Consider the following 14,369-nt stretch of genomic DNA (forward strand, 5'->3'; position numbering starts at 1 on the left):
GGGGAGAAGAGCTGGAGGAGGGGGGTTTAAGGGTGGTGGGGGGAGAGTTTTAGGAAGATTAGGAGTTTAGGGAGGGAGATAGGAGTGAGGTTGGGAAGATAGGGGAGGGGGAGTTGTAGAGGTGGTTGAGGGTGAGAGGTAGAGTGAAAGGATAGGAAGATAGGGGTGGTAGCAGAGGGGGTGGCGAGTGGGGGGGAAAGATAGAGAGATAGGTAGATAGGAGGAGGTGGTGAGTGAGGGAGATAGAGAGATAGGTGGATAGGTAGATAGGAGGAGTGAGGGAGGCAGATGGCGATAGGGGTAGATAGGGGTGATACAGAGGGGGAGGCGAGTGAGGGAGAGAGACGAGGCAGGAGCAGGAGGACAGGCGCGGGAAGAACAGAAGACAGAAGACGAAGAACAGAAGACAGAAGACAGAAGACGAAGAACAGAAGACGAAGAACAGAAGACGAAGAACAGAAGACCACAGAAGAAGGTAAAGAAGACGAAGAACAGAAGACAGAAGACCACAGAAGAAGGTACAGAAGAAGAGGAGCCGAAGAACAGAAGACAAAAGACCACAGAAGAAGATAAAGAAGAAGAGGCACACGCAGGCCCGGGGTCCATGCCAGGTTTTCAGGATAACCACCGACCATATCATATTTAAATTGCTAGAACATCCTGAAATTCTAGCATGAATCCGGTCACACTGGACACACACACGCTTGATATCTGTGTTTTAAGAGCATATTTGCATTCAATTAACAGTATTCACACATGGACTGCATGTAATACCACACGGTCATGAAATTGGACTCAAAAGCAAGCTCTTTCTTGTAGGCCAAATGTTGTGAAGCCTTTATCACTCTGGTGATCTCTACAAAATGCTAACAAAAGGATGATGGATGGGTGGAACGTCTGAACTAGTCTTACTCACAGTTGACTACTCTGGATTGATTTTTAGTCCACTGGTATTTTTTGCCCACTGTATCATTCTAGACAGAGACCATCCATATGCAAATCATCCTTGGGCTGGCTTTAGCAGGGTAAAGTCAAGGTCCAGCCACAGAGCAGGTTCCATCCAGATGACAAGGAACATCAGAAGAGTTTCAGAAAAAAAGATGCTGTCTTTATGGCAGCTAAAGTGAGATCAAAAACCCCTCTTGAAGGGCTAGGGGCACACTACGCCTTTTGCTTCAGTTAGGAGGTTTATTAGAGGAGTGCCCAAGACAGGGCATTCAGCCAGGCCCTGTGGCCAGCCCAACATGAGACACCCAACACCACACTGCGTGTGGCGTTGGCCACCGGATCTGGCCTATAGCCATGCCCTGCGTTAAACTCCCCACAAGCCGCAACCCAGAGGCAGCCAACCCCACACAGAACGCATGGTGCGAGGTTAGGGCGTGTTTTGCAGCCAGGCCCTGCTTCAAACTCTCTGCAGGCAGCCAGCCCATGCTGTGCACAGCTTTGGCTGTGCGCAGTGGGTTGTTAGGCACAGGGCTCAGCCTGCTGCCAAGCCCTGTGACCAAACCGCCAGCAAGCTGCCAACCACACACAGCCTTTGGCATGTGGAGAGTAGGGTTGGCCTTCGGGCCATGTGGATCCCGTAAGCTGGGGTAAGTTCCAGTACAAAGGGGAAGGCGCCATGCTAAGGCTCCCAAGCCTTAAAAGGTCCAAGGGACCCTACACCCCTCCATGCCAGTTACAATTTAACAGGGAAGGAGGGCGAGCAGCCCCCGAGCCGTGAAAGGCACCAGTGGAACCCAGGCCCAAACCAATAAAAAAAGGAGGGAGGCTGTCTGGCCTCCCCCTTCCGGAGCCTAGACAGGGCAAGGGGTGTGCGGCAGCCTCCCTGAGTCTTAATAGGCCCTGGGAATCCCGTTCTCCAGAAATTAATAAAGGGAGGTGGGCACGTGCCCCACTCCTTGAGCCTAACTAGCTCACAGGACCCTATCCCCAAGGTGAGTATGTGAATAAAAGGGGAGGGATGTGTGGCCCCCCTACTCGAGCTTTTTTGGGCCCCAGAGACCTTATTTCCTGGGCCATTTTTATTTATTTATTGGTAAAGGGGGCCTCCACAGCCCCTCTTCCCGAACCTTATCACGTCCTGGGAACCACATCCCCAGGGCCAAAGTCAATTAAAAAGGGGATGGGGTGTGAAGCCACCCCCTCTTCAAGCCTTCTTGGGCCCTGGGGACTCCATCCCCCAGGGCCAAACGTCATAAAAGAGAGGAGGGGATTGTGCCCCCCCCCCACCCAGAGCCTTATTAGGCCCCAGCGACCCCATTCCCAGGGATTATTAATTAATAAAGGGAGGGGGCGCGCAGGACTTCTCCTCGAGCCTTGTTAGGCCCCAGGAACTCTTTCCCCTTGGGCTAAGTAATTTATAAAAGGAGGGGGCGTGCCGGTCCTCTTCTCGAGCCTTACTAGGCTCCGGGGACCCTTTCCTCTTCCGCTAAATACCATTGAACAAGGGAGAAAGGCAAGCCGCCTCAATCAAGAGCTTTAATAGACCCTGGGGTCTTCATTCCCTGGGTCGAATACAATAAAATAGGGGAAGGGGGCTGAGCAGCCCACCTTCCCATGTCTTCTGAGTCCCCAGGTACCCTATCCCTGGGGCCAAAATCTAAGAGGGGGGTGGCATCCCTGAGTCTTATTAGGCTCCAGGGTGCTCATTGCTGGACAGCCCCAATTCCAGAGCCTTCTCAGTCACCGGGGATGCCATTCCCTAGGTCCAAAGCCAATTAAAAAGGAGAGTGGGCGTGCGGCCCCCTGCCGAGCCTTCTTTCGCCCTGGAACTTCATACCCAGAGGCCAAGCTTAGATTAAAAAAAAAAAGGGGGGGGAGGGGAGGTAGGGAGTGCGGCTCACTCAGCGAGCCTTAGTAGGCCCTTGTAACCGAGAGAGAGGGCATGCATGCCTTGGAGCCGTATTAGGCCGGGGGACCCCATCACCTGGGGCAGGGTGATTAATAAAAGGAGGGGGACTCGCAACCCCACCTCCCTGACCCTAACGAGCCCCTGGAACCCTATCCCCTGGGCCTGAAATGTAAATAATAGGGGAAGGGGCCGTTATAAGACCCACGGACCCCATCCTCCGGGGTGTATCTTCTTTTAAAGGGGATGGGGTCTCTGTGGCCCCCAAGCCTTTTTTGACCCTGGTACCAGGGACCACATGTTGGGGACTGTGGGGGAGCCCCAGGACCTCCACAGACCCAGCCAGTTCATTGCATCGTGAGAGAGCTGGCACTGCTCCTGCCCTGAAGAAGCAGCTATTTATGCTGCCCGCTCTGGGCAGGAGCAATCTGTTGATCTGCTTCCCTGCCTGCAGCATTTTTAACGCTCCCACTGGCTGGCAGCAGACTTAGTGTTTGCTCCAGCTTGGCAGGAGATCTGTAAATGCACCCGAGGGACAGCAACAAACACATGTTTCCCTGCCTGCTCTACTGGGTGGGCTCCTGGGACATAGGAAGTGAACCAGTTCTGGGGGATGAGGGTCCCCAGGGCCATTAAAGCCTGAGGGAGGGGGACCGGGCAGCCCCCTCCCTTAAGTTTGAAATAACGGGTGTGGGTGTTAGGAGTCCCCAGGGCCGAAAACTTCTAGGGAGAGGGGGCTGCACACCCCCTACCCTAAATAAATAAATTGGTCCCTGATGATGGGATCCCCGGGGATCTAAATGGGCTGCGGAGAGGGGCCCTACGGATGCCCCCCCCCCATATTTGAGTTAAATATTGGTGGCTGCAATTTTTTATTTATTTTTACAGTGATCCTGCAGGAGTCCCACAGGATTGCAGCTAAATTGGCTGTTCTTTTTTATTTAGCTCTGGAGGGGGAAGTCCGCCTGGGTCCCCCCAATGGGGACTACCTAGTCGGTTTATATTTTTTTCTTGAAGTTCAGGACGAAAAACTCAGTTGAAGAGTCCTGTAGTAGCTGCCAGCAACATTTTTCTCATGTTGCCGGCAGCCAATCAGAGCACTCGCTCTAGCAGGAGACTGACTCTGGTGAGAGAGATACGGTCCAAAGGGGGGTAAAAAAGCTCCATGGTCCAATATGAAAGCTCTATTTTTAAAATGGCGCTCCCACAAGAGTCTCAAGAGACTTTTGCTGACCCAACCGTCTTGAGATTCAAATATTTTTAAACCTTCATTTCCCAAGAACTAGTGAAAGGATTTATACCAAATCACAAAAAACACAATCTATGGACCAAGATGTTGCATCCTGCCAAATTTGGTGTATTTCTGTTCAACAGTTGTTGTGGTAGCGCTTCTTAAATTAGTCTATGGCAATGTATTGGGATTTCGCATTTTAGAACTCCCCTTCTAGTCCCCAGCTTAATGGATCACTCCAAAACTTTCCATGCACAAAATAGGCAAAAAAAGCACTTTTTGGAAAATTTTGTGGAGACTAGTCAAACGGTGCCACTGTTATTAGCAACACAAAAACTGTATTTCCTATTTAAACCCTGATTTGACTATAACTACCCAGTGGTGGCCGCCAATACATACATCTCTAAAGTCATTGAACCATTTTAAGCAGACTGTGAATTAAACACTAGTAAGGTGTTTGGTAGGGATAGTATGCTTTGTAGTGTTTGTATCACTCCTGTTCTCCTCTTCACCCCACTTTCTTCTGCATTATCTTGGTTGGATATGTACCCCCTTTTAATCCTCATACCTTTCTGAAACTCTCTACCTGCATATCTCATACCTCAGCTCTTTCCTTTTCAGCACCCTCCTTTCTGCACATACTTCCTTGCATTCCCTGCTCTTCAAATTCACCATCCCCCAATACGCACACATAAATAACAACCCCTTTGCTGTAAGCACTGCATTTTCTTTAACCATTGCCCTGTCAATATTTTGATAGCTGTGTACCTACTTCACACACTTCAGCATAAAAATCACAATTGTAATCAGCACACCTGACCACTTCACTGAGTGCTCTGCAGATAGGCCAAAGATTGTATGAGCATATATATTGAACCCCTTTATCACACACTGGCAGGCACTGAGAGAAATTCACACTGCCTTCAGCCTGAACTCCACAGCTATCAATTGTGGCCCATTATAAACTGCAACCTGAGCTCACACAGATACATGGAGGAGACTCTTTTCACAGTACACAGGATACCAGAATAATATTCTGCATGAAAAAAGGACAACATTACAACATCCTAGAAAATACAAGAGTAAGTACAATGTGAAGTGTAAGCAAGAACAACATTACTATTCCCAGGCTGAATGGGCAGTGTGCGTTTTTTCCCCAGCTGCGGCAGTCGCTCAGTGGTTGGGCACAAGGGTGGAGGCAACCAGAGATGCTACAGATGGGGCACGAGTCCCATCCCCACCCCTCCCCACCCAGCCTCTCTTTCTGGCCCTCCTCAAAGAGCACACAATGTTCTTCCAGAAGTCTCGAGATTTATGAGATGCACCAATAGGTCATTTTGGGCCTGATTTAGAGGTTAGCGGATATCCCGTCCGCCATATTACAATTCCATTATAGCCTATGGAGATCATAATATGGCGACGGGATATCAGTCACGTTTATGAGAGAGTAACCCATCCGCCACACTCTAAATCAGGCCCTTTGTTTGTACATAATCTGCTTCCATTTACATAGTATGGGGCTGGAGCACATTCACAGCACCAGTGCTGGGCAGATGTGAGCATCTCTTAAACCAATCAAAGGAACAACAGTAATTGGTCCATAATTTATTGAAGTTTGTGGCACTGTGTATATATCACACAAAGTTAAAAGTCTAAACTTAATTAAAATGCCTAAAACATGTGCACTGCCATTACTGACGTTGCAGTTTTAATTTTCATCCTTTTGTTAATCCTAAAATTTGGCAACATCTTTATGCCACATCCTTTCTAATAAGATGAACGAACGGAAAATCCACGGTAGCAGCTCTTTCATGGAACAGCTGACTCCTGAGTTACGTCTTTGTTTTGTTGGCCACTAACAAATGGCAACCGATAGCTATTTAACTACTTTCTGGCAGTCGCCCCTCCAACCCTCCCCAGGGGGAGATCTAAGGCTGGAGAGGATGTCGAAGATCATGTACCATATCCCACCGTCAGTCCACGGCCGTCCAAGAGCAAGAAGGTAAACTTCTTTTTCAGGTTTAAGCCCGAAGGTCCACTCCATGATGATATAATTAATTGATTTCTCCCCTTTGTTGTACAAACAATAGCGCCTTCTGCACCTGTCAGTATCAGCCTAGGTCTGAGTAGATGATCCATTATGCCAGCGTAATACTGCACAATTCCACAACTTTTAGTTAGGCTGTTTTCGACGAAATTCCCCAAATTAATCCATTAGACAGGTGGTAACATTTTAGTGTAGGAGAACTGGGCACATTAATGGCCAGAAAGCGAGCATCCACTATTCGCAGTACTTGTGTATTTTGCACTAAAATATTGCACTAAACGCTGATTTTGCATTCTAATCGTGCTTACTTGAAGCCTAATTTCACATCGTTTGCTTTTGCAAAATCAAGTGAAATTCCACACATCACTATGCCAGCCTAGATGCAGAAACTGCAGAATTCCCCAATGGCCTGGCACGCCATATATACAGGACTTGTGTTACATATTAAACCTAGTCGTTAGTAAGTATGGGTGAATGCATAAAAGCAATAGGAATGCACACCTTAGGTACATGTGTTCTGTTGAAGCTAGTATGATTATTAATGGGTGTGTGTATCATATTTCAATCAGGAAACAGGTGGGAGCACCCTGCCTCACACTCAGCATGCAGTCAGCCCCATTGCATCATGGGTAATGCAGTACAAGTTTGTTTTTACTTCACAAAGTATTCTATAGTTTTTCACCTAAGTAGGTGTAGCTAGTGCTCTATATCTCTGGATATGTATTTCTGGGTTTAGCCCTTCATCAGCAGAGAGAAGCAGGTCTATCTCTCGGGTTGCTGGAAATGCTGCCAAAAGTCCTCCCAGGTCTCAGTACCACTCACTGGCAGGCAGGTGCTACAACCAGAGCTCGCCAGCACACTGGCTCAAATTCTAGTGAGTGTCTATTTACACAAACCATGGCTCAGTCCAGAAATTTCCAAAGTGAAATAGAGCCCTTGGATCTTGCTTGTTTAATTAGAACAACAGGTTGAGGTGAGTTCTTGCATTTTAAAGACAGGTGAAGCTACATGGTACTGCTGGTTAAAGTGCCCAACAGAGCACGGCTCAGGCATATCTAAGTGAGATCTCTAATCCTATACCCTCAAGAAGTACTGAGGTTTGTAGGCCGAGCTGCGGCCTACAGACTGAAGCTTCCATTGCATCAAGGTTAAACTTACATCCAATGAACCTGATTTCCGCACCATAAATGCAAACATTTCTTCGGCCAAACAATCCCTCCCTTATGGAAAGCTGGAGTATTCCTCATATACATGGTTAAGTTTAGCTACACTTCCAGCTCAGGTATAGACAGATACCTTTTTTAGTGGGAAACATAGGGCCCGCAGAATATTTTTTTGTCAAACGCAAAGGGCAGATATTGATAGCTGCTAAATATTGTAACTTTTTTTACGCCCAATACCCATAGGTTTTTGGCAGCTGAGCACCTAAAGCAAAGTATCTTGGGTTTATCTTGGTTGATCCTAAGGCTATAATGGTCTTCGAGTAGACTTTCAAAAATCTGAGAGCATTCTGCAGGCCCAGTGCTGTCTTTTTCATAAGCACCATGTAAATTAAATCACGTTTTTTTCACCAATCAACGCAAATGTCATATTTGTGTCACAACTTTTATCAGTGCATATGAGAATGCGAAACTGCACTGGTGCAATATGTGTGATTTTAGGCTTGCTACCTCCAGCCAGTTCCTAACAGAAACCAGTCTGATTAAAATAACTTCGCAGTAGGGGGCGTATGGCAGATGCACACAAGGGCTGCTCCCTGACCTCCTTAGCCATTGGCTGTCATCTGGCCCTACAACCTCCTCTCTCCACATTAAACTGTCCCTCGCCGGGGCCCTGGCAACACCCACTCCTGTGCAACGACCCATACGTGATGGAAGCAGCCACTCTATCTGGTGAGGCGCCAAGAGGATATCATCAAGATTGCACCCCGTTCCGGCACGGTGACAGGAGACTTGGCCCGACTGCAGCATCTGTCCCTCTGATGAGTCTGAGCTGGACTCCTGAGAGACTGACGTCTGTGGAGGAGCCCTCTCTGGTGCTTTCCCCTCATTATCAGCACCGCTGCTACTCCCGGGCAATCCTGGGACGGGAGCGGGACCTCTGCGTTCCCTTGTGCTCCCATGTGGGGGAATGCAGGACTCCCCTAGCCCTCCAGTGGGCATCTGAGCAGACTGTGCCCATGGCTGGGGGTGCTGGATATTGGAAAGGAGGGCAACCAGGGCTACCCTAGTAGACTGCCACCCTGGTCAGGACCACTGACATCGGCGGCCTGCCCCAATCCCCGCCAGCTCAACTATGTCCCACAGGCAGCCCTGGACTCTCCTTTCCTCTTCGTCTCCCCTCTCCCACTCCACTTTTCTTACCCCGGGCTCCTCGTCCCATCCTCTGGCCCACACCACACCCTGGACCCCTGGAAGTATGGAATCCACCTTTATTGTCCCTTCAAGTTCCCTCCCATCTGCCACCAGAAATCGCCACTGGACCCTGCTGCCACCTCCTGACCCCCCGGTGGTTGGCTCGGAGGGCAATCGCCTGGAACTGAGCCTCATCCCCTTACACTTGCTCATGCTGCCCCCTCACACCTGGGGTGCAAGTGGCCTGCTGGGGCCCTGACAGTGAATTGGGAGCCCTTGTTTGGCTGAGGAGGCCCCCTTAGCATCGTGGACAGATCAGGGACTCGAGTTAGTGCAGGTGTCCCAGATACGCAGGCTACCCCGCAAAGTTCTGGAGTGGCAGGCTGGTGAAACAACAATTGCACATCTTGACACCCAAGAAGGCTTGCCATCTCCAACTGTGAACTCGTAGGGAATATGTCTATACACTACCTAGATGGGATGCCCATAGCGGGCGCTTCACCCCAACTCCCACCCACAGCCAACTCACCTTATGATTTCACCATGGGGTAGACAAACGTCCCACTTCTCAAGCACAGACCAAAATAGTCAAGTATGCAATACCCCCGGTCAGAAACACAGGCCCACAACATGCGGGACAGGGCACCCTGAGGACCATGGACCCCACAGATGTGAATGCCAACCTACTGGCCGTTCAGTTCTCACGCACAGCAGTTGAAACCAAAATAGAAGAGGTGGGCATGGATGTGTCCCTCATTAAGCAAGACATCCGCAGAATGGAGGTCAGAGTAACCGCAACATAACACAGAATATTGTCACTGGAAGACAAAACAACATGCAGAAGGCACTAACAACAATGACCACCCTCGAGCAACGGGTAGAGAATGCCGAAAACAGATCGATGTGTAACAACTTTCGTTTCATCAGATTTCCTGCAGGGGTGGAGGGCCTGTCCCTACACTATTATTCGAGGACTGGCTCAAGGCATGAACACCAGTGGGGACGCTCTCCCAACTGATTTGTCCTGGAACGGGCACATCAGTCCTTGACCTCGTGACCCCATCCAGGGCACCACCTCACCTCACCACTGCCCATTCTTGTGGTGGTATGTATATGACAGCATATTCCATGTTGGGTTTACACAGGGCTCCGGAGGAGAGGAGTGGCAATAATCCTACATAAAACTCTACCCATGATGGTCGCATCCACAATCACAGACCCCCAGGTAGATTTGTGGGATTTGAAGGGACACTAGAATGATAGCAACAGAACTCTATCACTGTATACACTGTCATAACTCTATCAGTTTATACATACCACCCAAATTGCAGAATACTACACTAGAGGCCTTGATGACTGCCATCTCGCGGCTCAACCAGGGAATGGCTACTGTAGGATGAGACTTTAATGCTGTCCCAGATACCGATATAGCTATCACAGGCCCTCCCATGTCGGACCACCTGAAAGGATCAAAGAAATTAGGATAATGGATGACCTCACTAGGCCGCTGTTATAGTTGGAGGATCTCGCACCTCCAAGTATAGGAATACACTCACACCTCAGCTGCTCACAAATCACTTTCCTGCATTCACTTCATATTATTCCCTGCTACCAACGTGCCAAGTCTACCCTCAGGTACTATCCACCCCAGAGGCATCTCAGATCATTCTCCAGTTGCACTGCCCTTGATGAATGGAGGGGACCCATGAGGCCCTTATAGGGACTTAATGCATGGTACCCAAGAGTTGAGAAATGTGGAGGGTTTCTCTCTGCGGAAATCAACAGCTAATTACACAGAACTAATGTACAGTGCACTCTCCCAGAGCAGTGTAGTCGGCAAGTAAAGCCACCATCAGGGGAATTGGCAAGGGGTACATCTGTGGTAAAGAGAAGGAGAGAGCGCAAGATATGACCACCCTAGAATCCAACATCCTTGCCACAGAGAAGCACTATACTAAACAGCTGACAGAAGCTGTTAGCAGACAACTGATCCTAGCCAAAATGACCCTTAAACAGACCACCATGGAGGAGGACTGACAACGCTAGAGAGCCTCAAAGTAAAAGGTCTATGAGCAGGGAGACAAAGCTGGGAATCTACTATACTGGATAGCTAAGAGGGGTGTTATGTTCCGAACTGTCCCTAAGATACTAGCAGCAGAAGGGAACCTTATAAGAAAGTTACCCAGAGACAGCAGCGTTTTTTGCTGTGTACTATCAATCCACATATACCAGTAAACCACAAGCTGTAGCTGAACTACAGAACCCAGTACTCCACAACATACCACTGGTGTCACTACCAGGTTGGACCAGATCACCCTAGACTTTGTCATCATGGTTGAAGAAACCAAGAAATCGATAAAAGGGCTGAATACTGGTAAGATACCAGGATGGGATGGATTCCCAATGGAATATTACCTCAAATACTCGGACTAGCTGCCCCCACCATTTGCTCAACTTATATGTGGAGCTATAGAGAATGGGCATTTCCCGACAGAGACAGTCATCACCACCACTGTGGTAATGCACAAGCCAGGCTGCCCTCCCAATCAGGGTGCCTCATATAGATCTAGATCTGTGATCAACACTGAAAAGTAGATTTTCCCCTAAATTCTAGGCAAATACTAAATAAATTGATCCATCTGTACTAATGCAGCTTTATGGAGGGCCAGGGTATGCTTCATTGCATACACCGAGTACATGTTGCCATGGCCAGAATGAGTGAACTGAAGGACCTCATGGCCCTCCTCCTCCTTGACTTTGAAAAAGCCTTTGATTCAGTAGACTGGTCCTTTCTCTCCAATGTACTGGGGAAAGTGGGACTAGGATCCAGACTACATAGATACATTCAACTTCTATATCCCAAACCACAGGCCCGAACAATGGTCAATGGATTGCTCTTGCAATCCTTCCCCATCCGGCGGGAAACCCAATAGGGGTGGCCATTATCCCCAATACCTTTTGCCTTTCCAATTGAACCCCCTAACACGACTGCTACCATTTGATGCCAGAGTCCCCGGCTGGTGTTGGGCAAATGGCACTGAAGACCGCCTCACTCTTTATGCAAATGACATTCTCCTTTTTCTCTCACATTCACAATGCATGGAAATCCTAGACATATATGAAGAGGCCTCAGGACTCTGAGTCAGTCAACATATATCATTGTTAGTGTCTCTCCGAGGAGACCCTTTGTCCACGACATGGCATACTTCCATACCTGCTCAAACCACAAACTTAAAATACCTAGAATCACATATCCACGATCCCAAACTCACTTGAAAACTCAATGTGATCCTACTGAAGAGGGCCACTAAAGCAGGCCTTACAACACTGGAGTTTTTTTCCCTACGAATCTTAGGAGGAATAACTCCATTGAAAAGGATGATCCTGGCCAGATAACTATATGTCCTTTAAAGTGCCCCTTTCTTCATCTCAAACACCTGGTTTTGGGAGCTAGCAGCAATAGTATGCCTCTTCATATGGTCTAATTCCCCCCTCACATTGCATACAAGCAATTTAGAAAGTTGGTGTACAATGGGAGCTTGGATTTTGCAAACCTTCTGCTCTATCATAGAGAAGCACACCGCCTAGTCATTCACGACTGGTTGACGGAGGATGGGATGACCTAGCCTAGCGAAAGGAACTCTTCCTCCTTGGCCTGGACCAGCTAATGGGACTCCTATACAACAACCCCTACCACATGACCTTCCTAAACCCACTAAAGTGGGGTTCACAAGCTGTTGAGGGAAATGGGTTGGTAGAAAACCCTGACACAGCAAACCCCTTTATGGCAAAGACAACACACACTGCACTGGCTCCCTGAAGTGGGAACCATATCACCAACCTGAGAAACATCTGGAGAGAGGACACGATCAGCTCTTTCCAGGACCTACAAACTAAATTCACCCTGTCAAAGACAATTCCACAAATACCTCCAAATCTGTCATTCCCTCCTCACAAACAATGCCCAGCTCAAGGGACTCCCCGGACACAATTCTCTTGACGCCAAACTAGTGATAAGCAGACTGGGCTCAGGAGGTGTATCCCAACTCTACTGTACACTAATCTTGCCCATTGGGATTCCATTGCTGAGATAAAAAGGGGAAAACTGGATCCGACCATTGGAGGATACATGTCTGGCCAGCTGAACAACCTGCATATCACATATCTCACTCCACAAAGACTATGGTGTGCAGGGGAAACTCCCAGCCCACAAATGCCCCCGATGCCCATGTTCCAACGCAGACTTTTACCATGTGGTCTGACATTGCTGGACAAATAAGACACTGTCCCCCAATGAAGCTCTGCCAACCTACCCTCTCTCCCTGAATGGAGTGCCGGATTGGACTGATGGACCAATGAAAACCTGATCTATGCAGCTAGGGGCTGCCTGCAGAAGCATAGAAGGATCTGGGGTAAGTGGCTCAGACATTATGGACTCGATTAAAGACCTGTGATGCCCACTGGGTTTGCATATAAATGAAGCTAAATGGCTGGGGGAGATGAATGGTGCTTGTTCTATTGCATTTACATATACTGCTTTGTTGCAAGATCATATGCAAAAATCAATAAAATAGTTTATCATAAACAAAATAACTTCACAGTAATGCCACGAATGTTTGTGTCTCGTAAAATGGATGACTTATTAGATATTGGGACAAATCCTAATAATGTATTTGATAACACTCACAAAAGAAGGAAAAATTCCAGATTGCCATAAGTTGGTAACTTTCCAGCTACAAGCTCTTGCTTTCTGCTGAGCACAGTTTGAAATAAACTAAAGTGTCTTGTTGGTACTGTTGAAACATGCAGAGCAGGAAGCCAAGCTGAAGGTTCTCTGGCATGGAACTAATGCCTCAAGCCTGTCAAGAGCTGTATGTCTCATCACATAGACAAATGTGCAGCAAGTAACATGGCGAGCGCGCTCGTGACATTTTTTGGGAGTAAGTCGCTTCAGTAAAGCAGTAAAAAAATAATCTTGGCACAATAGCTGAAGTACTCCTTGTGTACAGCCATTCAGATTACCAACATTTTTATGGTTAAAGGTTCTGAAACCACACACCTATATTTAAAGTTTGTGACCACCAATACCACCACCACTCACATGCCCACTGCCACGACACACCGTCTGATCCCATGGCGACCACTTGTATGAGTAAAGACCCACTCTCCTGTTAAATAGAATATTCAGCACCTTACCTGAAGCCCTTATAACGGGTTTTCACACCAAAGTACAAGCAGAAACATTTAATATTAGAACTTTCCCAAAGATAAGGCCATTTTTTCGATGGTGATTAAAAAACAATGTGAAGCTGGCTGGCACTTGTAATCCACCATTCAAACTCAATTGCATTTCAACCATGTCAAGTGATTCACAGTGGTGGGACCCAAAAGAGTGAAACGTGTCTGTTTGAGAGCTCTTCGAGAGTAATCTGACTTTCAATGTACAGGTGGCATTTAGAGTTACACAGACTTCAGAGGGCAATATAATTCTGGAGCAATCCACGTGGCCCCCACCTTCGACAGGTTCTTTGGACCTGGTGTGAAGGTATTTCCAAAAACTCCATATGCCAGCAAGGTTGTAATTAACAACCTACGTGGAGTATGGATGTCCTTTAATAATGGATCTGAGGGAATGGGTCTGCCTGTCCCGGATGACTGCTTTGTAGGCAAGTGCCTTAATCGGGTAGATTTTTTGCTTCAGGCTGGGAACAATCAGGTCTAGTTAAGCAGATCGGAAAATATGACAAACTATTTGCTAAAAAGAACTGTGACTGCATGGGCAAATATGACTTTTAAAATATATAAAAGGGTCTAAATAGACCTCATGCACATATCATACCATTAAGAAGGTTTAGAGATGGAGTACACATTGATACCTCCTCT

At 47.8% G+C, this 14,369-nt stretch overlaps 1 protein-coding gene across 4 annotated transcripts in view; it reads right to left on the reverse strand.

Annotated features, from left to right (window-relative positions):
• The window catches only part of DENND1A (DENN domain containing 1A), a 1,115,636-nt gene that overhangs the window by 605,673 nt on the left and 495,594 nt on the right, over positions 1 to 14,369 (reverse strand). The gene's annotated exons all lie outside the window — the stretch shown is intronic.

Source organism: Pleurodeles waltl, chromosome 6, assembly GCF_031143425.1.
Source record: "Pleurodeles waltl isolate 20211129_DDA chromosome 6, aPleWal1.hap1.20221129, whole genome shotgun sequence".
Classification (NCBI taxonomy): domain Eukaryota; kingdom Metazoa; phylum Chordata; class Amphibia; order Caudata; family Salamandridae; genus Pleurodeles; species Pleurodeles waltl.